The sequence below is a fragment of the Gopherus evgoodei genome, chromosome 3, assembly GCF_007399415.2.
Source record: "Gopherus evgoodei ecotype Sinaloan lineage chromosome 3, rGopEvg1_v1.p, whole genome shotgun sequence".
Lineage (NCBI taxonomy): Eukaryota > Metazoa > Chordata > Testudines > Testudinidae > Gopherus > Gopherus evgoodei.
The window spans coordinates 21,180,009-21,203,400 of NC_044324.1; the positions used below are offsets into that span (position 1 = coordinate 21,180,009).

At 41.3% G+C, this 23,392-nt stretch overlaps 1 long non-coding RNA gene across 1 annotated transcript; it reads right to left on the reverse strand.

Annotated features, from left to right (window-relative positions):
* Positions 1-2,226: 2,226 nt before the first annotated feature.
* LOC115649489 lies at positions 2,227-22,265 on the reverse strand. Its single transcript, XR_003999832.1, has 3 exons — positions 22,255-22,265; positions 19,772-19,776; positions 2,227-2,422 (listed from the first exon to the last, which is right to left on the reverse strand). It is a non-coding gene; the product is annotated as an uncharacterized LOC115649489 (long non-coding RNA).
* Between the last annotated feature and the right edge of the window lie 1,127 nt (positions 22,266-23,392).

A 23,392-nucleotide genomic window follows, 5' to 3' on the forward strand; every position in this document is an offset into this window, starting at 1 on the left:
TCACCTCAAAGACATAGTCTGCCTGCAAGAAACAGTTGCTTAAAATTACAGTGGAAAGCAAAAAAAAGTGCTAGTAACTGCCAGACTTCCCTGAAATTCATGTTCTGCTATTAAACAAGTGAGCCTCAGTTCAACAAAGAAAGTGAGACTTTCTTTCTTCTTTTAGTTAATTTAGTTCTGGTGAAAGGTCTAAATTAATAAATGCAGAGGCTGGAGCCCTCAGTGTCTCTGCAGAACAAGAATGGTATAGTCACTCCAATGTGCCTTGCCAATGTTCCTTAGTCTCAATTCAAGCAATAATGACATTTTTACCTTTGATTCTTTGTATCATCTATATTACTCCTCTCCAGCCTAGCCAAAATGCAGCAGCCAAAATTATCATCTTTGTCTACTGCTCAGGCCGTATCACTCTTCTATTGGAAAGATTCTGCTGCCTCTATCTATTGTACTGAGTTTAAAATTCACATTCTCACTACAAAGCTCCACACTGGGCCATATCTCAGATTGCCTGTCTTTTTGCATCCCTCTTCTGTCCTTCACAGCACTTTGTTTCCTTCTTACCCTCTCCTCTTTGCACTGTCTTTTGTGCTATCTACTGGGCAAGGAATGACTTCCCAAACCCACCACACCTACCAATATTCTCACATTCAAATCCCTCCAGTAGAGCCACTTCTTCTGTGAGGCTCAAAAAAGAACTAGATAAGTTCATGGACATAGGTCCTTCAACAGCTGTTAGCCAGGATGGGCAGGGATGGTGTTCCTAGCCTCTGTTTGACAGAAGCTGGAAATGGGAGACAGGGGATGGAACACTTGATGATTACTTGTTCTGTTCATTCCCTCTGGGGCACCTGGCTTTGGCCACTGTCGGAAGACAGAATAGTGGGCTAGATGTGGGGCCATCCTTACCCATATGCAAAGTATGCAGCTGTGTAGGGCATCAGGAAATTTGGGGCACCAAATTTCCTAGTGCCCTGTGCAGCTGCATGCTGCTCCAGCCCCTAATCCAGCTTTTCCCCAGGGTTCCCACCCCTGCTATGCCCCACACTGCCTCTTCCCCGCCCCAGGCTTGCTTCTTCCTGCCCCGGCCCTGACCCAGGTCCACCCCCGCTCCACTGAGGACTCCAGAAGAAGCCTGGCCTGCACTCACCGGTAAGTAGAGTGACCTGGTCCCAGCCTGCTCCGCTCCCCTGCTCCCCTCTCCCCCCAAAACTGGAAGCCAGGGGAGCGGAGCAGGCTGGGGCCAGGTCACTCCACTTCCCGCAGGAACTGGCCATCCTCCCTCACCCCTATCCCTCCACAGAGGCCTGGGGCCAGCCCCCGCCACCCCACACCCTTCCACGGAGGCCTGGGGCCCCACACAGCCCCCCCACAGGTGGGTTGCATAGGACACCAAAATAGCTAGGGACAGCCCTTTGGTCTGACCCAGTATGGCCGCTCTTATATTCTTATGTTCTTAAACAGAACAAGTAGCCTGTCCGGGGCAGGGATTGTCTTGATACTTGTGTCTGGTACAGTTCAAAGCACATCAATATGATGATTACCATATATACTCGATCTTAAGCTGGTTCATTTATAAGCTGACCCCCGCAACATGGATAAGTAAAAATGGAAAATTTGTATGACCCATTCATAAGCCGACCCTATAATTCAGGGGTCAGCAAACTTTGGCTCCCGGGCCATCAGGATAAGCCACTAGTGGGCCAAGATGGTTTGTTTACCTCAAGCGTCTGCAGGCACAGAGGTAAACCTAAGTAAACAAAGAGTCCCGGCCTGCCAGCTGCTTACTCTGATGGGCCGGGACAGCAACTGGTGAGGAAATTTGGCGGGGGGGGGAGCTGGAGGTCAGGGGAGTAACCCCTGTGACCCCCCCCTCACATGACCCCACCCCTAGCCCGGGATCCCCACACTCTCCCCATCCCATCCCTTCCCACCCTAGCTGGGGCAGGCCAGGTGAGGATGTTTCTGGCCTGGCTGGAGCTGCCCTGGCAGGCTGGGCAGTGCAGGTGGGCAGCGTGGCCACTGCATGTTCCAGCAGGCTGGGCCAGCCAGCGTGGCCACTGCATGTTCCAGCAGGCTGGGCCGGGCAGCACGGCCGCAGCATGCTCCAGCAGGCTGGGCGACGCGGCCATCGCCTGCTCTAGGGGCCAGGGCCTAGCAGCATGGCTATAGCCTGCCAGCCCCAGAGCTGCAGCTGCTTCAGAGGCTGACGGGAGAGCAGCGTGGCCAGAAGCGGAGAGACGCTGGCCCTACCTCTTCCCTTCTGGCTCTGCTGACTGTGCTGCAGCTCCTTGCCCCTTCTGTTTGGGGGAGGGGCCGTGTCCCACCTCTCCCTCTCTCTATACTCGTTCATAAGCCGACCCCCTTCTCTGATGCTTCCCTTTTTCACTAAAACAATTTGGCTTATGAACTGGTATATACGATACTATTTACTGAAAGGTTAAGTTGGTATCCAAGTAACAAAACCTAATACCCAGAATTGAAAATGTGTCTGGCAAAATAAATTAGCAGAATTTTTATTGAGAAAACTGATCTTGACTTAACAAGCAAAACTAACAACCTAGTTCACCCCTAGAGATCACATCTGGATAAAAAACGCTATTTTGTTAAAAATTAAATCCTGCAACAAGATTGTATTTAAACTAACTTCTATGTACCTTTTTTTTATTTTTTGGAGGGAAGGGTATATAGTGTAAGTGATTTGAATTGTGACTAAGTATTTAATGGCCTGATCCTGCTTGAGTTGAAGTCAGTGGTAAAGTACAAATAAACTGCATGGCGTTACAGGAGAAAATATTGCACAGAAAGTGTAGGGTGCCTTCTGACTTCTTTGTTATTAAGATCACCATACTATGACCAGGTAGGGCATCAGTTTTACAACTGGTGAGTTGACAGAAACACATTCCTTGACTTCAGTAGGACATTGCCTAGTAAGAAAACTGTGCTGTAATACAGTGCAGAAAGATATAGCTATTGCCTTTATTTGACAACGTTACTGTTCCCTAAGCACTCATCCACCAGCCTTATAAAAGGAAATGTAGTTACTGAGATCCAAATTCAACATTGGCTTCAGCCGGGGCAGTTCCACTGAAGTTGACAGAATTGTATACATTTATTTTCATGGGGAATTTGGTCCTAAGACTTTTTAAAGGAATAAAAGGCTAGTTGCCCTCAGAGATGCAAGTAACATTGAACACTTACCGGTACGGGGGCGGGCTCCTGCCCCCAAAGGTGCAGGGCTTCAGACAGAAGGAGTGGGGCTGGGGAGTCAGCATCCCCCAGCCAGCCCATCCACACTGCCTGGCCCACGCCACTCAGGGTTCCAGTGGTGATTTAAAGGCCCAGGGCTCCAGAGGCAGCTGCGGTAGCAGAAGCTGCAGCCGGAGCCCCGGGCCCTTTTAAATCACCGGCCCCGGGGCAGCTGCTCCTTTTGCCCCACCCTGTTGGTGGCCGGGGGTGCGAGGGGGCAAAAGGGACAATGACATTAAAGTGCTGCTGCAGCAGTGCTTTAAGCAGAGTCCTTTGCCACGGCAGCACTTTAAAGTCAGCTGTGTGGGAGCCAGTACTGGCAGCCATTTTTTACCAGCATGCCGTACCGGCCTACTTTCACCCCTGGTTGCCCTATAGACAAAATACTAACTTTATTCATATGTCACTGAGCGCGTATAGGTTAACCCAAGATTTGTAACATAGAGAGCACAAGAAAATACAGAACCAGGTAAATGAGCTGTGAATGCAGAAGGGGAGTAAATACAGTAAGGTGAAGATGCATAAATATGCGCAACTCCCAGTGAAGTCTTCAGGCTTCACAGGGTTAAATCAGGGTCTAAACTGGCCCATAGAAGCCAAGCAAGTTAAGATTTCCATTCCACCTTAAGTCACTCAGTGGTGCTTTTGCTAGGCACTGTGCAAACACAGAACAGACACACAATCCCTGCACCATAGGGCTGTTGAATTTTTTTTAAAGATAGCTTGACCTAGAAACTCCAAGTGTTTTTTAATCTTTTGGTCTTGTTGAGTGCCAGTGCCTTTCACTAGTTTGGGGGGATGGGCTGGAAGAATTATTTAATCAGTAAAGGTGATTCCCACCTACATAGTGATTTCCCCTTACAGGAGGGTTTGTAAGCCCCATTTAGCCCAGTTGTAGTTGGCCATGGTATGGGTAAAGGCAGGCAGGAGAACAAATGGAGAAGGGCCCTGTCTGAGGCAAGAGGGCCACTAATGGGGAGCAGTGTGGATAAAGCTAAAGGGGGCACACAGTGGAGGGATTCTAGACAAAAGGGGGGAGCATTTAGCAAACTAGGGAAGCTTCCCCAAATAAATTTCCAAACTCAAGTACCCCATGGTCACCTCTTTCCCACACAAGTAATAATACACACCTCTAAACACACATGAAGCATGTGCATTTTTCATCAGTAGAGCTCAACATGCTGCACAAAAGTCAGTATCATGATCATTTTATAGATGAGGAAACTGAGGCAACATGACTTGCTCAAGATCACCCAACAAGTCAGTAACAAAGCAGGGATGAGAACCCAGGTTTTCTGTGGGGAGTAATCCTGTGTGCAACTCACTAGGCCATAATGTCTTTCCTTATTCAGCTAGCTGTACCAGTTAACTGCATCAGCACTTCTGACATGAGTTAGTGCTGGATTAAGGCCTTACAATTTTTTTTTTTTTGTATTGTTGAATACGTTTATCCCGAAGAGGAACAAATTTCAATAGAGGGTGAAGTGATCTAGAGGTACCATCCCTCAGAATTAAGGTTGTTAGACAGATGTAAGATGTCATTCTATTTTTAAATTCCTTTTGAAGACACCCAAGTGCTATGTGTAAGAATGACATTTCAAGAATCATCATCATCGTTAGAAAAGTGCATTAAATGTGTAACAGAGTGCTTAATCCTGCAAATATTTAGTCAATAGCAGAGCTGGGTAAATAACTGATTTTTTCAATTCACTGGCTGTCCTGGAGTGGGGGACGTGGGAATTGTTTCAGGTTGACCCAAAACAATTTTTCGGGGGGCGGGGCGGAATGAATCAAAAAATTGATAAAAAAAAATATCATGTCAATTAAAATGTTTTGTTTGTCCTGAACAAAATAATTTGTTCCATTTTTAAGCTTTATAAAACCCCCTTTTTAATAAAACAAGTAAATTTCAGAACAAAAAATCATTTTTTAATTGAAAAATCAATTTTTTTTAAATTTTGGTTTAGTTTTTTTTCTTCCAATTAAAACAATTCAGTGAAATTGATCCAAATCTGCAGTTTTTAGCAAAATATTTTTCGATAAAATTTTTGCCTAGCTCTAGTCAATAGAACTATTCAAGTGGGTAAGGATTATACATGTGAGGTTGCTGTTCACTTTTGTGTTTTCTTAACAGGTGAAAGCTTGTGTGTGTTTGTGGATTTCTTCTTTGTTGTGCTGGGTTTTTTTAAAACCAGCTCAGCCTGCCTCTTTCTCTACCCACAAAGGGGTTAATTCCCTCACAGATAATTGTGCTGTCTAAGTGAGATCCTTCATTTACAAGAAGACATGTTTCATTTTTTAACTGGAGCACATCTAATGATCCAGGGGAAAGCCCTGTCTGGTAAAATTTGACCCACCCTCCGATAAGAACAGCAAGGTGGCACCAGCCTCTTCCTATTTAGTCATGAGCCGAGGAACTGCACCAGTATATGAGTGACATGCATATCCCATGCATCAAAGTAGCAGTTCAATCTGTACTGCAATAACATTCTTTCACGTCTCAGCATGGGTGCTGGCCCTGAGCTGCAGTTCCACTAATTGACATAGTTGCCCAATGCTAGAAAACAAACTCGGAAACTATTCTCATTAGATGTCTCCCTGGTTTGCTACTCTGTTATTGTAAAACCCAAACACTGAGCTGCGTACCAGCGTGGTTCTGTTTTTAATTAGTTCTGATGGCACTGGGCTGCGTGCCAAGGAAAAAAATGAACTTCCTGTGATTGAGGCTTGTTGCTCAGTATGTTGTTTGCTCTGTGTAGAGATTGTTTTTGCAACATTTTTTTCCGAAAACGGGCTACTGACAGAAATAATACATGTTTTTACTGCTTTTGATTTTTTTCACCCTTTCACGCTTATAAAAGGCAGCTCCAAGTCAGGGTTCCTAATGTTACAATGCCACTATTTTGCTTTTGTGTAACTCTGCTGATTAAAGACATCCTTGAAGAATATTCTTTTTAATAGAATAAACACAGGCTCCTGTTAAAACTTTTAATACCATTGACTTTTTAGTGTTTTAAGTAAACTAATTTGGATTTTTCTTCTTAAAGTATAAGTTGCCTCAGCGTGGTTAGGGGTTGTAGTAAAAAGGAACATGAACACATTCCCGCCATTGAGAGTTCAAAGCTGCATGGGTGATTCGGGGATAATGGATTCAATGGCTTAGTACCATCCTTTTCTTTTTATTGGGATTTTTTTTTTAAGTAGGCACATCAGATGGAAATAAACACTGATGTTGTACCGGATTCAAAGCTTGCAAATTCTAGAAATGATCAGTCCCCTCTTGTCAAATGAAATGGTGACGTCCTTGTTCAATATTGTTTCAACAGAGTCCTGGACCTTCTCAAAGTAAATAAAGACTCTTATTATGACCCAAAGATGGATCTCTGCTCTGTCAAAAAATGGAGAGACAAGCTGGTTGAAGTAATATCTTTTATTGGTGAGAGAGACAAGCTTTTGAGATACACAGAGCGCTTCTTCAAGTCTGGGAAAGGAAATCCCAGCCTCACAGCAAAATGCAAGGTGAAATAGATTGTTTAGCAAAAGTAGTTACCGCATATTGTAAGGGACCATTCAAGGTAGAGTCAGGGGTGGCTCCAGGCACCAGCCTGCCAAGCCCGTGCCGGGGGCGGCAAGCCAGGGGGGTGCTCTGCCAGTTGCCGTGAGGGTGGCAGGCAGGTTGCCTTCAGCGGCATGCCTGCGGAGCATCAACTGAACCCGCAGCTTCGGCGGACCTCCCGCAGGCAAGCCGCCGAAGGCAGCCTTCCTGCCGTGCTTGGGGCAGCAAAATACCTAGAGCCGCCCCTGGGTAAAGTAGCCTGTTAACACCTTGTCTTTTATCATTTCCTGCATAAATTCATTCAAGAGGGTAGTGATTATCTGGTTTCACTCACATAATTGTTGTGGCATTTATTGCACTGTATGAGGTGTACCACAGGTTATGATAGGCATGTATAGGATTGATGGATCTTGAAAGGTGTGCTGTGGGAGGTATTAATCATTGTAGTAGGAGATGTGTCTGCAGTTTCTGTATCTGTTGTTCTGGCAGGGCATGGTGCATCTTTGAGCTGGATGTCCTGCTTTGCGGGGAGCTTGCTTTGGATGATGAGTTTGGGAAGCCAAGGAGAATGGCAGAAAGAGATCTAGGGGTCATAATGGACCACAAGCTTAATATGTGTCAACAGTATGATACTGTTGCAAAAAAAAGCAAACGTGATTCTGGGATGCATTAACAGGTGTGCTGTAAACAAGACACGAGAAGTCATTCTTCCGCTTTACTCTGCGCTGGTTAGGCCTCAACTGGAGTATTGTGTCCAGTTCTGGGAACCGCATTTCAAGAAAGATGTGGAGAAATTGGAGAGGGTCCAGAGAAGAGCAACAAGAACGATTAAAGGTCTTGAGAACATGACCTATGAAAGAAGGCTGAAACAATTGGGTTTGTTTAGTTTGGAAAAGAGACGACTGAGGGGACATGATAGCAGTTTTCAGGTATCTAAAAGGGTGTCGTCAGGAAGAGGGAGAAAACTTGTTCACCTTAGCCTCCAATGATAGAACAAGAAGCAATGGGCTTAAACTGCAGCAAGGGAGATTTAGGTTGGACATTAGGAAAAAGTTCCTAACTGTCAGGGTAGTTAAACGCTGGAATAGATTGCCTAGGGAAGTTGTGAAATCTCCATCTCTGGAGATATTTAAGAGTAGGTTAGATAAATGCCTATTAGGGATGGTCTAGACAGTATTTGGCCCTGCCATGAGGGCAGGGGACTGGACTCGATGACCTCTCGAGGTCCCTTCCAGTCCTAGAGTCTATAAGCTATATGAAAGCCAGAAATGGGGATTCAGGAAAGATTTCTTTCAGGATGGGGTCCCCATCAAATATGGGTTACAGTTTTTTGATGATGCCCCATATGGGTTCCAGTGTGGGATTGTAGGTCACAACTAGGAGTGTGTGATTGGAGGGGGGGTTATTTCTGTATTGAAGCTGGTTCACTCCAGGTATTTGAGTGACCCATTCCATGATGCGATCTTATTCCTTATATTGGTGAAGGTGATTTTAAGTGTTAGGTATTAAGGTATATGTTATGGAGTTTCTCCTTGGAGCATATGCTGTGGTATCTGAGTTCCTGGCTGTAGATAACAGATCACTTAGTGTGTTTGGGGTGGCTACTATACCTATGAAAGTCAGTGTCGGTATCTTGTATATGGTTGTTTGTAGGGTTCCATTGTTGAAGCTGATTGTGGTGTCCAGAAAGTTGATGTTAGTGTGGGAATGTTCCAGAGAGAGTTTAATGACCAGGTCAAAAAATAGTCATTCAACCACAGTTGTGCTATTATTAGTCATAGGAGCCTATATGAAGAACTGAACCGCTGTAAACCTCTGAAGATCAGAATGAGCTTCCATGGCTAGATGTGGGGGAGTATGTAACATGCTACATAAGAATCTCTTTGTCCTTCTGTGGTGGCAGAACCATATAAAGAGGTTTATGATCAGCTATTGCTTATAGCTACTGAAGTTGGTCCTTTAATTCAAGCAACTGAGGTATGTGGCTTTTGATCCAGAAACCAAGACTTCAGTCCTGCAGATGTCCCATCCCAGGGGCACTGTTGAACTATTATCCTACTATAGGCCAGTGACATACTCAGAGGGAGTAGGCTACATCTGATTTCAAATGAATTTGCCTTCCAAGATACTAACCAGAATAGCACTTGGTTCCCTAGCACCTCATTTTGGGGAGATGAACTGGCCAGTGCCTAAAGATTTCCCTGAATAAATGTATAGGCACTGAAGTCTTTATTTCCCATAGAAATTTCAGCACATAATCTTCATGCTCTGAAGACTCTAAAGGGATAAAGATTTCTATGCAGAAGTCTTCCTGTGCTCAAATTTTTAATAACCTAAGAAGAAAGAAAGAAAGAACGAAAGAACGAAACAAACAAAGTTAAAATTGGTTAAAGGAAACAAATACAGTAATTGCAAAGTTCTTGGTTCAGGCTTGTAACAGTGATGGAATAAACTGCTGGCTTAATAAGTCTCTAGTTGTTTCCCAGTCATTGGAAGGGCCTCAGTCCCTTCATTAGAATGCTCTCATTAGTAGAAGTTCATAGTCATTGGACCCAGACAACTGGAAAAAGGCAAGTATAGTGCCTATCTTTAAAAAAGGGAAGAAGGAGAATCTGGGGAACTACAGACTTGTCAGCCTCACCTCAGTCCAAGGAAAAATCATGGAGCAGGTCCTCAAGGAATCCATTTTGAAGCACTTGGAGGAGAGAAAGGTGATCTGGAATAGTTAACATGGATTCACCAAGGTCAAGTTATTGCCTTCTATGATGAGATAACTGTCTCCATGGATATGGGGAAAGAGGTGGATGTGATATACCTAATGATATACCTAGATCATCAGGGTCAACAGGTAGTGATCAATGGCTCCATGTCTAGTTGGCAGATGGTATCAAGCAGAGTGCCCCAGGGATCAGTCCTGGGGCTGGTTTTGTTCAACATCTTCCTTAGTGATCTAGAGGATGGGATGGACAGCATCCTCAGCAAGGTCGCAGATGGCACTAAACTGGGTGAAGAGGTAGATATGCTGGAGAGTAGGAAGAGGGTCCAGAGTGACCTAGACAAATTGGAGGATTGGGCCAAAAGAAATCTGAGGTTCAGCAAGGACAAGTGCAGAGTCCTGCACTTAGGACGGAAGGATCCCATGCACTGCTACAGACTAGGGACCGAGTGGCTAGGCAGCAGTTCTGCAGAAAAGAACCTAGAGCAGGGATCGGCAGCCTTTCAAAAGTGGTGTTCTGAGTCTTCATTTATTCACTCTAATTTAAGGTTTTGTGTGCCGGTAATACATTTTAATGTTTTTAGAAGGTCTCTTTCTATAAGTCTATAATATATAACTAAACTATTGTTGTATGTAAAGTAAATAAGGTTTTTAAAAATGTTTAAGAAGTTTCATTTAAAATTAAATTAAAATGCAGAGGCCCCGGATCGGTGGCCAGGACCAGGATACTGTGAGTGCCACTGAAAATCAGCTCGCGTGCCGCCTTCAGCACGCGTGCAATAGGTTGCCTACCCCGACCTAGAGGTTAGAGGGGATGAGAAGCTAGGTATGAGTCAACAGTGTGCCCTTGTTGCCAAGAAGGCTAATGGAATTTTGGGCTATATAAGATGGGGTACTGCCAGCAGATTGAGGGGCGTGATCATTCCCCGCTATTCAACATTGATGAGGCCTCATCTGGAGTACTGTGTCCAGTTTTGTTCCCCACGCTATAAGAAGGATGTGGGAAAATTGGAAAGAGTCCAGTGGAGGGCAACAGAAATTATTAGGGGGCTGGAGCACATGATTTATGAGGAGAGGCTGAGGGAACTGGGATTTTTTAGTCTGCAGAAGAGAAGAATGAGGGGGGATTTGATAGCTGCTTTCAACTACCTGAAGGGGGGTTCCAAAGAGGATGGATATAGACTGTTCTCAGTGGTAGCAGATGACATAACAAGGAGTAATGGTCTCAAGTTACAGTGGGGGAGGTTTAGGTTGGATATTAGGAAAAACTATTTCACTAGGAGAGTGGTGAAGCACTGGAATGGGTTACCCAGAGAGGTGGTGGAATTTCCATCCTTAGAGGTTTTTGAGGCCTGACTTGACAAAGCCATGACTGGGATGATTTAGTTGGGGGTTGGTCCTTGGAGCAGAGGGTTGGACTAGATGACCTTCTGACGTCTCTTCCAATGCTAATCTTCTATGATTCTGTGATTCCAGAGGTTTGAACAATAAAAAGGTAAATGGAGGTGTTTCCAGGGCCTTTTATAGTTTCTGCCATCTAGAGGGAATCCCATTGTTCTTACTGTGAAAAATTACAGCAACAAGATGGAGTTTGGAGTCACATGGGCAAGTCACATATCCATGCATTTCACGTGGTCACCCCAGGAAGTTCTACTAAGTGTAGATGGGCATCTCCCATGGTCCATTGTCAGTTAAATGTTCTTTCGATGGGCCATTCAATTTGAATAGTCCCTCTAAGATGTGCTAGCTAGCAACCTTGTGGGCATTGCCCCAGGAGCAAACATTTGAAATCCAAGTATAGAGCCAATACTTATAACTTCAAATACAAAAATGATACATGCATGGAGATGGCATAATTATAACCAGCAAATCATAATCTTTTCATAGACACCTCACTTGACAACCTTTATACAAGATTTGCTGCCAATATATAACATTGGTTGCAACAATGATCTATATGGTCATATTTTAATCAGATAACATCACAGGGTGCTTTCTTTCATTGTATATATTACTCAAAGATAAAGGCTTCAGGCAATACACCAGAGTCTTCAGAACCATTTTCCCTTTGGGGCAATATTTCATTAAGCGTGTATACACACCATATGCAAAAGAATATTATATGTTTGTGTGTGTCAGGAAATCATATTAAAAACAGAGGCCCTCCATTTCTCCATGGTACAGGCAGAAGGTGTGCACACTTCTCCCTGTAGCTCCTCCACTGTCCTGCCTATGGGCCTCAAAACTGAGCTTCGGGGGCCACATCTAGGAAAGAGAGGGTAATTAAGACTCTCTGAATCCTTGGCCTGTTTGCTAAGAATACCCACAAGGGTGGCAATTAGTACAGGTTGGGATAATGGGGTTTTGTGGCTTGGAAACTATTTCTCTGTCTACACAGCAAAGAAAAAACCACGGCTGGCCTATGCCGGCCAACTCTGGCTTGCGGGGCTTGGGCTGCAGAGGTCTTTCATTGCTCTGTAGACGTCCAGAGTTGGGTTTGCACCCTCCCTCTAGGACCCTGCAGGTCCTCCATTCAAGAATGGAAGTCTACACAGCAATGAAACAGCCCCGCAGCCCGAGCTCCATGAGCCCGAGTCAGCTGGCATAGGCCAGATGGAAGTTTTTCTTTGCTGTGTAGACATACCTTATAAGACTAGGAGGCCCAATTCGTTTAACATAGGCCACTAAACAGATGTTAAATGTTGATAACTCGTGATAGGAGATAACGTGTTAGTACTGGCTCAATCTTGACAGTAATAACATTGCCACAGGCACCTTTTTATTTTTTATGTAATATAAAACTGAGATCCTGACTATTTGAGGCCATTAAAGACCTGGCAATTGCTTTGGTAACAGTAGAAGTGTTAACTCTGTTTTCCTGGCCAGTTTCTAGTCTGGATAATTATGTTGTGACCTTCTGAAAACCCATGATGTTTTGATTAGAAACAATATTTTCCTTAACTTTCTGTCTGTGAGGTGCTAAGCCTCTTCATTTCCCAAAGATTTTAAAGTCAATGGGAGTGGGAGGTGTTCAGTTTGTTTTCTGGGATGGGCCCTCAAGCTACTGTGTAGCATTGCTTTGTGCTGTTGACTAGCTGCTGGGTTCCAAAACAAGTGTGGCTCCATTTTAGATGATGATGATGATTTTCTTCACCTTATTTCTTTTTTCAAGGAGAATAGGAAGTTTTCAAAATAACTGAACAATTTTGACTATTTACATATACAGAACCTGTATCCTTCTTCCATTTCCCCCTCACTGGCCCAGTGTTCCACCCTCCGTTCTCTCAAATCCCTCCTCAACATGACCTTCTTTCAAAAGGCCTATGTGCCTACATTTTCAGAACCATGCAAAAAGATCTTCATGTCTTGCAAGAACTGTTTATGTTGGGATTTGAGGCACCTAACTCCCATAGGCATCTAACTCCCTTAGGTTCATTTGAAAATCCCTGCTTTAAAAAGCACATAAATACGTAATGCCACATTTTTGTAACCTTACTTGTATCAAATAAGACTTGACAAGCTGTTCCATGACCTAAGCAAGACTGTTTTGACCAGCAAAGTGCTTCCTGACTTCAACAAGGGTATACAAATCTGGCCATTAAAAACATATCTATTCATATTTAGTTATCATATATCTTTGAAGACATAGTGGGCCACATTCTTCAGTGCTGTAACCCCTGTTAAAGCCAATGGTGTTACTCCAGGGATTAATTTGGCCCTATATTTTTATGTACTGCATGTATCTCAGTCCCTGAACATACTCAATTACAGTTGATGTCAATCTTTTAAGTTAATTACTAGTTAGGCCCCTTACAAAGACAGCCTTTGCCTAGGCCACTTTTAGGAGGCTGTTATCCGTCCAGCGTGGAGAGATTTATGCACTTACCATCCATGAGCATTAATAGGAGTGGTCCATATAAATCACTCAGCACCAGTAAGGGAAGATAAAGCCCCTTTATGTTTAGAGAATGAACAGGTTTGGAAAATCAATATTTGGACCAAAAAAAAAAGGAGACGTGATTCAATCTGTGTTATAACTCTGTGGTATGTAATAACACAGTCTGTATCATGACTGCTTTAATGTGTGGTAAACATTTCTTTTTTACAACATTTATTTTTTTCATTAATATTACTTTTATAATAAACACATCAGTAAAGCATTAATATGAATAAGTAAATGAAATATGATGGGAAAATACTTTAGATCAGCATACAATAATGTTAAGTATGGTTACAGAATCAAGTATAGTATTACAATATGAAAAGCAGAGACCAAATTCTCTTTTCATTTATGCAGATGTAAATCTGGAGGACTCCAGAGAATGGAGTTACATTGGATTTAATCCAGTGTAAAATAACAAAATTTGATCCACAATGCTTCATTCATATGATAAATATTTGATCCACTTGTATATAGCTGAACATTTCTCTTGCCTTTTTATAGGGGTTCTATACAATGATATCCAAATGTCATCAAATTCTCACATCCTGTTATATATAACCATTCACTATAATAGGCATATGAGGGTCTTTAATACAATTTTATGAACCTATACATGTCACAGGCAGATAGTTACACTTCAGTTACTCAGAACAAAACTGCACTTCCGCAGCTACCTAAAAAGTATCGGTACATAAATTACCTAATGAAAAGCATTAATTAGATCTTACTATGCTAGGTGATGTGCCATTAAAATAATCACCTATTAGGGTGAACTTGTTATAATCATAGAATCTTAAAAATATAGGGCTGGAAGGGACCTCAAGAGGTGATCTAGTTCAGCACTTTGTGCTGAGGCGCGACCAAGAATAACTAGACCATCCCTGATAGCTGTTTGTCTAACCTGTTTTTAAAAAACCTCCAGTGACAGTGATTCCATAAACTCCCCTGGAAGCCTATTTCAGTACTTAACAAACCTGATATAAAGGTCTTCCTAATATCTAACTTAAATCTCCCGGGCTTAAGATCAAACTGATTTCCCCTTAATAACATCCCTTAACATATCTGAAGACTATTACTCCTAGATCTTCTTTTCTCAAGACCAAACATACCCAGTGTTTGGTTTGTTTGTGTTTTTACCTTTTCTCTTAGGTCAGGTTTTCTAAACCTTTTATCATTTTTGTTGCTTTCTCCAATTTGTACACTTCTTTCTTAAAGTGTGGCATCCAGAATTGTGCATATTCTCCAGCTGCGGTCTCACTAGAGCCAAGCAGAGTGAGAGAGTTACATCCTATGTCTCAGTAGATCACACTCCTGTTAAGGGATCCCAGAAAGATATTATCCGTGTGTGCAACTACATCACATTATTGATTTACATTCAACCAATAACCCCCAGATCCTTTTCAGCAGTATTACTGTCTACACCTGTGATCCCCAAACTTTTCACATCACGCCCCTCCCTTACCCCATCCATGCCTCCCCCCCCCGAAACTGAGGCCAGGAGCAGGTCCAGGACTGCAGGGGTGGGGTGGGGTGGGGTGGAGTGGAGTGGGGATGGCAGACAGGAGTAAGTAAGGAATTAGTCTGGGGCCTCAGCTGGGAGCAGGTCTGGGGCTGGGGCCAGGGGACAGGAGGCAGGACTGGGGGCAGGGTGGCACTCCCTCTCCATGCCGTGGGAGCTGGTCTGGGCTCTGCTGTGCCCCCATGAACATTCCTCCACAGCGTGCTCCATAGTTTGGGGACCACTGGTCAACACAGTTATTCCCCTTTTTCTGATGTGTATTTGATTTGTTCTTCCTAAGTGTAGTACTTTGCACTTGTCTTTATTGAATTTCATCTTGTTGATTTCAGACCAGTTCTCAAATTTGTCATGGTCATTTTGAATTCTAATCCTATCCTCCAAAGTGCTAACAGATTGGTATCATTGACAAAGTTTATAAGCATACTCTCCACCCCATTATCCAAGTCATTAATGAAAATGTTGACTAGTACCAGACCCAGGACACAACTCTGAAGGACCCCACTAGATATGTCCTCCCAGTTTGACAGAAAACCATTGATAACTATTATTTGACTATGATCTTTCAACGAGTCTTGCACCCACTTTATAATAATCTCATCTATAATGTTATGTGGTGCAACAAACATACATTTTACAATTAATAAATGATCATTTGGATAATAATAACTAATACGTTCATAAAGAGAGCTGATCAAAAATTCTCACAGAACAGTTTTCCAATGAAAAATTGAGATTTTCCAAAAATTAAACCATGTCATGAGAACAAGTCTGTTTCAAAAAAATTTCAACAGGAAAGAATCATTTTCACTTTCTTGTTTCATTTGTTTTGCTTTGACATTATAGTATAGTATAGTATTATTAATGTTAACCTTGTAGCATATTTATATTGATTATATTTAATTTTGTAAGTTTGATATCCATATTATAATATCAAATATGTTATATTGTCATGTTTTGACAAAATTGACTTGTAATGTTTGAAACACTTTGATGTTTCTAAATTGATTTTGTTTTTAATTTCCATTCCAGGAGAAAACTCAAAATTTTGACTTTTTGGTCTGATTCAGAATGGAAACCAATTTCAAATTGTTGGAATATCCTATGGGAAGGAAATTCTATTTTCTCTCCAACACTATTCATATATTGTAAGGCCAGAAGGGACCATTTTGATCATCTAGTCTGAGCTTCTGAATAATACAGATCAAGGAATTCCTCTATATCCACCTAGTAATTCCTGCATTGATCCCAATAACTTGTACATTAGAGTATCTCCTTTAGAACAACATTCAATCTTGATTTTAAAATGATGGAGAATCCATCACCCTTAGTAAGATGTTCCAAGGGTTATTAATCCTCTGTTAACAATTTGCAATTTTTTCCCAGTGTGATTGTTTGTTTGTTTTGTTTTGTTTGTTTGTTTTTTTATTTCAACTTCCAGCCACTGGATTTTGCTCTACGTTTATGGGCACTATTAAAGCGCCTTCCAGTATCAGATGTCTTCTCTCTGGGTAGCCAGCTCCTTATCTAGTAAGGATATAAAGTTGCTAATATAATACATTCACTAACTTGTTTTGGTTTAACCTCCTTAAAAATTTTCCCCTCAAAAACGAAAACATTTTGTTTTGACATTTTCAAAACAAAACACTTCAATTTTGTAACTGGAAAAAAAACCCTCAAAAATGAAAGAAAATGCTTCTTTCATCCAGAAACAATTTTTTAAAATCTTTTCTGTTCACAAAAAAAATCAAAAAGTTTCCATTTTGGGTCAACATGAAACAATTCCCCCCACCCAACTTTTCAGTTCATCCAGCAAACCAAAAAATCAGTTATTCACTCCACTCTGCTTTTGAGCTCTGTACTTTTAACAAACTGCTTATTTGTTGTTCATTTTTTAGGCTCGTCTGCCTTGTCTTTTTGATTGCGAGGTCTTCAGGACAGGGATTGCCAGCACAGTGGAGCACTTATTCTAATTGGGTACCACTGTAATAGTAATAATTGTTAGATAGATAGATAGATAGATAGATAGATAGATAGATAGATAGATAGATAGATAGATAGATAGATAGATAGATAGATAGATAGATAGATAGATAGATAGATAGATGTGTGTATGGAGATAGAGGTGGTGGATGGGGATAGATGGCGGAGGGCTAATGACCTGATTCTGACCTAACATTCATTGATTTTACCCCAGAGTAACTTAGTCAGTGGACCTGCCTTTACATCATTTTGGCAATGTAAAGGGGCCTTAAAGTGCGTATGAATGTAATTTGCACTGCCAGAGAGGTGAAAGGAACCTTAGTGTAAACAAAAAGAATCTGGCAAAGCAATTAGACCTGACTTACACATTACATAAGTATAAGTCAAAGGAGAGTCAGACTCCAATTTTTAAAGTATGAAGTTGTTAAACTAAGGTATTGTTTTTCATGTTCCCCTTTAAAGATAACACTGTATCTTCAGTCTCTGACATCCCTTTTATGGCAGACGCACATCGATGTGAAGCTGCACACAGACATCTACTGCAGCTAAAGATTAAAAAATGCACATCACACCCAAAAAAAAAAAGAATATGAAGTTAACAATAAAAAACAAAACAAAATTTCATTGCTCTAAAGGTCGGTTATTTGCTAACAAAAAAGTCTTTACACAAGAAATGTATATTAGTCTGTTTTACAGCTTCAAGGACTTCAGACAATTAACACTGATCCCCCCAAGAAAGAAAGAAAGAACAGTGAGGGGGGAACTGATAGCTAGAGATGATGAAGGAAGAAAATCAGATAGATAGAGATGATGAAGGAAGAAAATCCAAAATAGAACAGAAATGGCTGATTTTCTCTTTGTGACATATTTTCTCTCTCAGCCTTGCATATTTGCATTAAAGTGATTGTGAATAATGTACATTTGACCAGTGCTGTCTGCGGAACTAATGCCTATTAAAGTGATGGGAAGTAGCATATGTTGTGCCTAGGGCAGAGAAAGTCCAATCACCCCCACTGTGTGAGTCTCCAACTAAAATGCAGGACAGCCTGGGTTTTATCCTAAATGAACCCAGCAGGAAGAAACAGGGCATAGTCCCTCATTCTGCATTTAAGCTTCTAAAGTAAGGTTATAAGAGTTAGCTTCAGAAAAGGGAACTGTAACATCCATCATTTAATTTACACTTGGTGCTAATGTTGCCTTTATCTTATACCTGCTCCATAAATACAAGGGAAACCATTAATGCAAAGAAAGGGGATACATGTATTCAGTTGTTTCAAGAATCGAGATGCATTCACTTTATTGCCACCAAAGCAAAAACCCTCCTCTGCTCCAGTTATTCCTTCATATTTTCTGCCAGTGCACAATTTTGTCAGTAATTGCAAAACGATTTGGGTTTGTGGTTTCACTTTTATGTTCCTGCACTGTACTAGAAATGTTCTGTTATTTGAACAGTTTGGAAAGCTTTTTGAATTCTATTACATAATCTCTCTAACAACCTCCAGCATCAAGTTCAGCTCCAAAGCAGTCTTTCTTCTACCTGTGTGAACTTGATAGCTGGGAAAAAAAGGCAATTATAAAAATGTATGAGAATAACAAATTCAGCTGAACTAAGGAAATAAAAGTTGCCGAATTGTCATGTTTAGATCTGTAGCGATGCCTTTTGCCTCATTAACTGCAGCATTACAAAGGGGAAAAAAGTGCTGGAACTATTTTTTTTAATACAGCATCCATCCCACAATTTATTTCTATCACCAGTGAAATAAAACTTACCTTAAATAGAAGCACATCAGTTTGTGATGTAGAAAAACATACTCTCCCAGTAGGCCTGTAGGAACTCCACTGAAGTCAATGGGCCAGAATCTGATCGCACTTTAAAGGTGTAAATCGAGAGATACTCTGCTGACTTTAAATCAGTGCATTCAAGGGGAGACTAGAAGCCATTATTAGATATACTGCAGAAATGGGCTAAGCTGAAAATTTAGGATCTTGAATCCAAGACGTCAAATGCCCCATATTTTGGGGTGGGAATTTCATATCTGAGGTTTTCAATTATCCTTCTACAGAGCCTGATCCGAGGGTAGATGAAGTGAGAGTTGGCCCACATAAAGGCTTGTTGTAAAATTCAGATACAAGTTTGGAATCTGAAACATAAACCCACTCCCAGTTCCGAAATATTTAAATCTGGAATGATCGTTTGGGCTCATTTTTAGTGTACTGACTGTACTTAGGCAATATAATTTTTTTTCCTGGTTATTGCTGATATTATTTCACTTTTAAAAGATAATGGGAAGATAGTAAAAAAAATGCTACAAAATAATTGCCACAAGAATCTAGTCCTATCAGCAGAACTCAGAAATCTGATTATATTTCTATTATTGTTCTTATTGTTGCATAAAAAAATACTGGATAGCTTTAAAGGGATTGTTTTATATTTCACTTCTCTTTTTTTCTTTCTTTCTTTCTTTCCTCTTGTCAATAATAACATAGGAATTGGAGAAACTTATTATTATTATTACCATTAGGCTTAGAGGCTGCAACTGAGATTGGGGTCCCATTGTATTGGGCACTCTTCAAACACATAGTAACGGACAGTCCCTTCCCCAAAGAGTTTACAGTCTAAATAGACAAGAAAAATACCAATTCCCATTTTACAGATAGGTAATTGAGACACAGAGAGATTAATTGACTTGCCCAAGGTCACACAGGAAGTGTGTGGCAGAGCAGAGAATGGAAACTGGAACTCTTGAGTCTCAGTCCAATGCCTTAACTACAAGACCACAAGCTGGAGGACAATGGCTCTATACATAAAACGATGTCTATTCTCACTTTTACATGCTTGCCCACCGCTTCTCACATACCCGCACAGAGACTCACGCCGACACACATATTTGCACTCTATTTTTGCCTATTGTGGTCTTAATGGCTAATGACGGTATTACACAAGATTCAAATAAGGCCAAACATGGACAGGAGGGTCATAACTAAAGCTGTGTGAAACCAAAATAGTACTTGAAATCAGCTTTGGTTCATGATCAAAATGCATCCATCCATCCATCAGCTAGTAGAGGTTGCTCAATTTCTCTCCCCCCCCCCCCACACCTGCAAAGAGTCAACAGAAGCTTCTTAACACTTGGCAAACCAGAAACTGTATCGAACTTTTGTTATCAAGGTATTTTGAGTTTGAGCCTGACACACTGGGAGAGGTCAAATGATTGGCTCAGTCTATACCATGCAATGAGAAGGATAAACCTTGTTCAACAGAAGCCAGAAGTGAATGCATTTCAGTGGAGCTCCTTGGTGCAATTAAAAGTCAATCATACAGAAACCGAACAAACCACATTTGCTTCTAGCCCCTATGTGTTTCCCCCAGATTATTGGTAATTGGCTCCTTGCTAATTTGTATTTTGCCTAACATAAACATGTCAAATTCAGATTTTATGGTTTAGATAGTCCCCTAACATCAGAATTCTTTTGTTAATTCAGAAACGAAACCTAGACTCCATGTATCATTGTTAGGGATAGAGAACAGTCCTACAATTCTTCCCAATTATTGGGAATTCCCTCCTAGCTAGTTTCATTTTGCTCCCATGATATTTAATTCATATCCTTGTTTCACAATGCAAAATTTGTTTCCCTGGTTTAAGAGACTTTTCCCCCTAGATTCCTAGGATTTAGGGTCTGATGGGACTGTTATGCTAATGTAGTCTGACAGGCTATCTAATACAGGCCATAGAATTTCTTCCACTGATTCCTGCATCTAAGACAACAATCATCTATGCTGTGCCTTGTCCCATATCTAGCTCCTTTAAACCAATGTACTGTTGCACCCTAGTCCACACTTGCTCACAGATTTAAAAACCAAATTCAGCTATGGGGAAAACAAGTTCATTCAAACCTCAAACTTTAATTCTTCCGGACATGCAAGCCTATGCACCGATAGACAAAATATCATGAACCACACTGTGTCACGCCTCACTTGGAAGGGATGTCGCTGAAACTAAAATATTGTTCAAGCATGAGATCCTGGCCCTGCTGAAGTCAATGAGGCTTTTGCCATTGACTTCAATAAGTACCAGGATTTCATCCCATGTTCTTTAGTACATATACCACTACTTTCCTAAGGAAAGGTACAGATTTTTGGCCAGATCCTCAGTCAATGGAGGTACATTGATTTGCACCATTATGATCTGGCCCATGGCCTCTGTTTTGCCCCAGGAAATGCCATTGAAAGAATAAATGGTGACATTGCACAACAGATTTGCGAGGCTACTACGTCAGTCTCAAAATTGGCATCTTCTGCAAAGATGCCAAATCTGGGTAGGACAATGATTGTGCATGGTAACTTTTTTTTGTGCTGGTAATTTCAATATATGTCCATTAAGACTTACGAGTGGATACGTGTCCTGAGTCAGCAAAGACATTACAAGCAGCTACCACAAAGCACAGCTGTTCATCGTGATCATTGATAGCCACACATATAACCAGTCCAAAGCTGTATTACTCCTCTAAGGGAACCATACGTTTAGCTATCATTCAAAATCTTTATCCTGATCACTGATAGCTCAGTAAATCTCTGTTTTGCCAATAGGTCTGAAGCATTTGCCATTATTCATCACACCAGTTCACTCTTCCCTCTAGTTCTTTTTATTGTGGCACAATACCCAAAACCCATGAATCTTGCAGTCCTAGCAGCCAAGTCTGTAACATTTTGACTATACAAAATCAGAGCTAATAATTCAAGCAAGCAAAAACAATGAAATGGAAAGGGGCATTCTGATTAGAAGCAAAAATAAATTGCTTCAAAGGAGACCTTTGGGTAAGTGAAATGAATATTGGGAAAACCAAGGCATTAGTGGGGATCCATTAATCACCCTGGTCAAATCAGAAAGCAACAATGTATTGATTAAATTGTTCCAACTGAATTTATTAATTACTTATCTCTTCTTATATATTTAACCAGTTTAGCCTACAGTGGATATTAGCTTTGTGAACAAATGGACACAAATGACTTTGCACCCCACTAAAAATGCATAAAGCTTCCAACCTCCCAGGCAAATATATATAATTTTAACCATAGGTGCTGTAATTAGGTGTACTGACGGGGTGGGGGGCGGGAGGCCTGCAGCACCTCCTGGCTTGAAATGGTTTCCATTATATAGAGGGTTTACAGTTTGCTTCAGTGGCTCTAAGCACCCCCACTATAAAAATTGTTCCAGCACCCTTGATGTCAACTATTATCTATTTATCTATTTTAGGGTTTTATATGGCTACCTATCACCATCGTATCTGAGCACCTTCTGTGTAAAATTGAGAGTAATAGAGAAATCCCTAATGTACTTTGTGGAGTCTCTGGAACTTGTCTTTTTTTAGGGTAAAAGGCTAGCTTGGTGCAATATTTTTGTTTTTGACTTTTTAAATTAATAAATTAATTAGCTTTTGTCGTTGTTAATAATACCTAGCTCTGGTATGGCGGTTTTATCCAAATCTCTCAAAATGCTTTACAAAGGAGGTAAATATCATTCTCCTTGTTTTACAAATGGGGAAATTGAGGCACCAGAAAGTGAAGAATTTTTCTGAAGTCCACCACTAAACCAATGGCAGAGAAAGCAACAGAACCCAGGTTTATTGAGTTCCAGGTCAATGCTCTAGTCACTTGGCAACATTGCCTTGCAGAGTTGTGGTAACATACGTCAAGAATTAACCATCTGATTCTTTGTTAACTCCAGAATATTCAGTCTTTTTATTGTCTAACATCCTTGTCACTTAATCTGAACTAAACATAATTATAGATTGTGCACTGGTGATTGTGATATCTGCTGGGAAGTTGGAAGCCACTTGGGGAACAAAATGAAAATTTGCAATATTCTAATGTTACAATATATAGCTCTTTTACAGTTAGTGTAAGTATGTCTATTTTTATTTAAGGGACATGTGCTTACTGGGTTTTTTCCAGACGATATTTTTACTAAAAATGCCCCTGATTTCAATATTTGATATCAGATCTGCTATTCAACATGAAATCATCAAGAGGACATACTCATTTTTAACTTTTGGTTAAACGTATCCGAGCAGATTTGGAAGTGTGATTTGCTCCCTGCAAACTGTTTGGATTAGCTGTGCCTATCATGTTGCCTTGTGGTTCCTTTCCAGCAAAAGACAGACGCATTAGAAAACTGACTCCAATCACTACCGAATTTCAGTTCCCTCATCTGGGATTCATTTTCAGTCTTTTCACCTGATATGTGTGTACACCCTTTGGAAGCTGAATCCAGATCGGCTGTACCACTGGAAGCTTGTGCTGAGCAGTCATTATAGTCATCCTCTCCTCTTTGCAGTATGGTAGTGTGATGGGTTGGACCCCACACCCTACTCCACACTGAGGGAAGAGGCGAATTTCATAATATATCTTTGAGTCTATACTCCAAGGGAGGT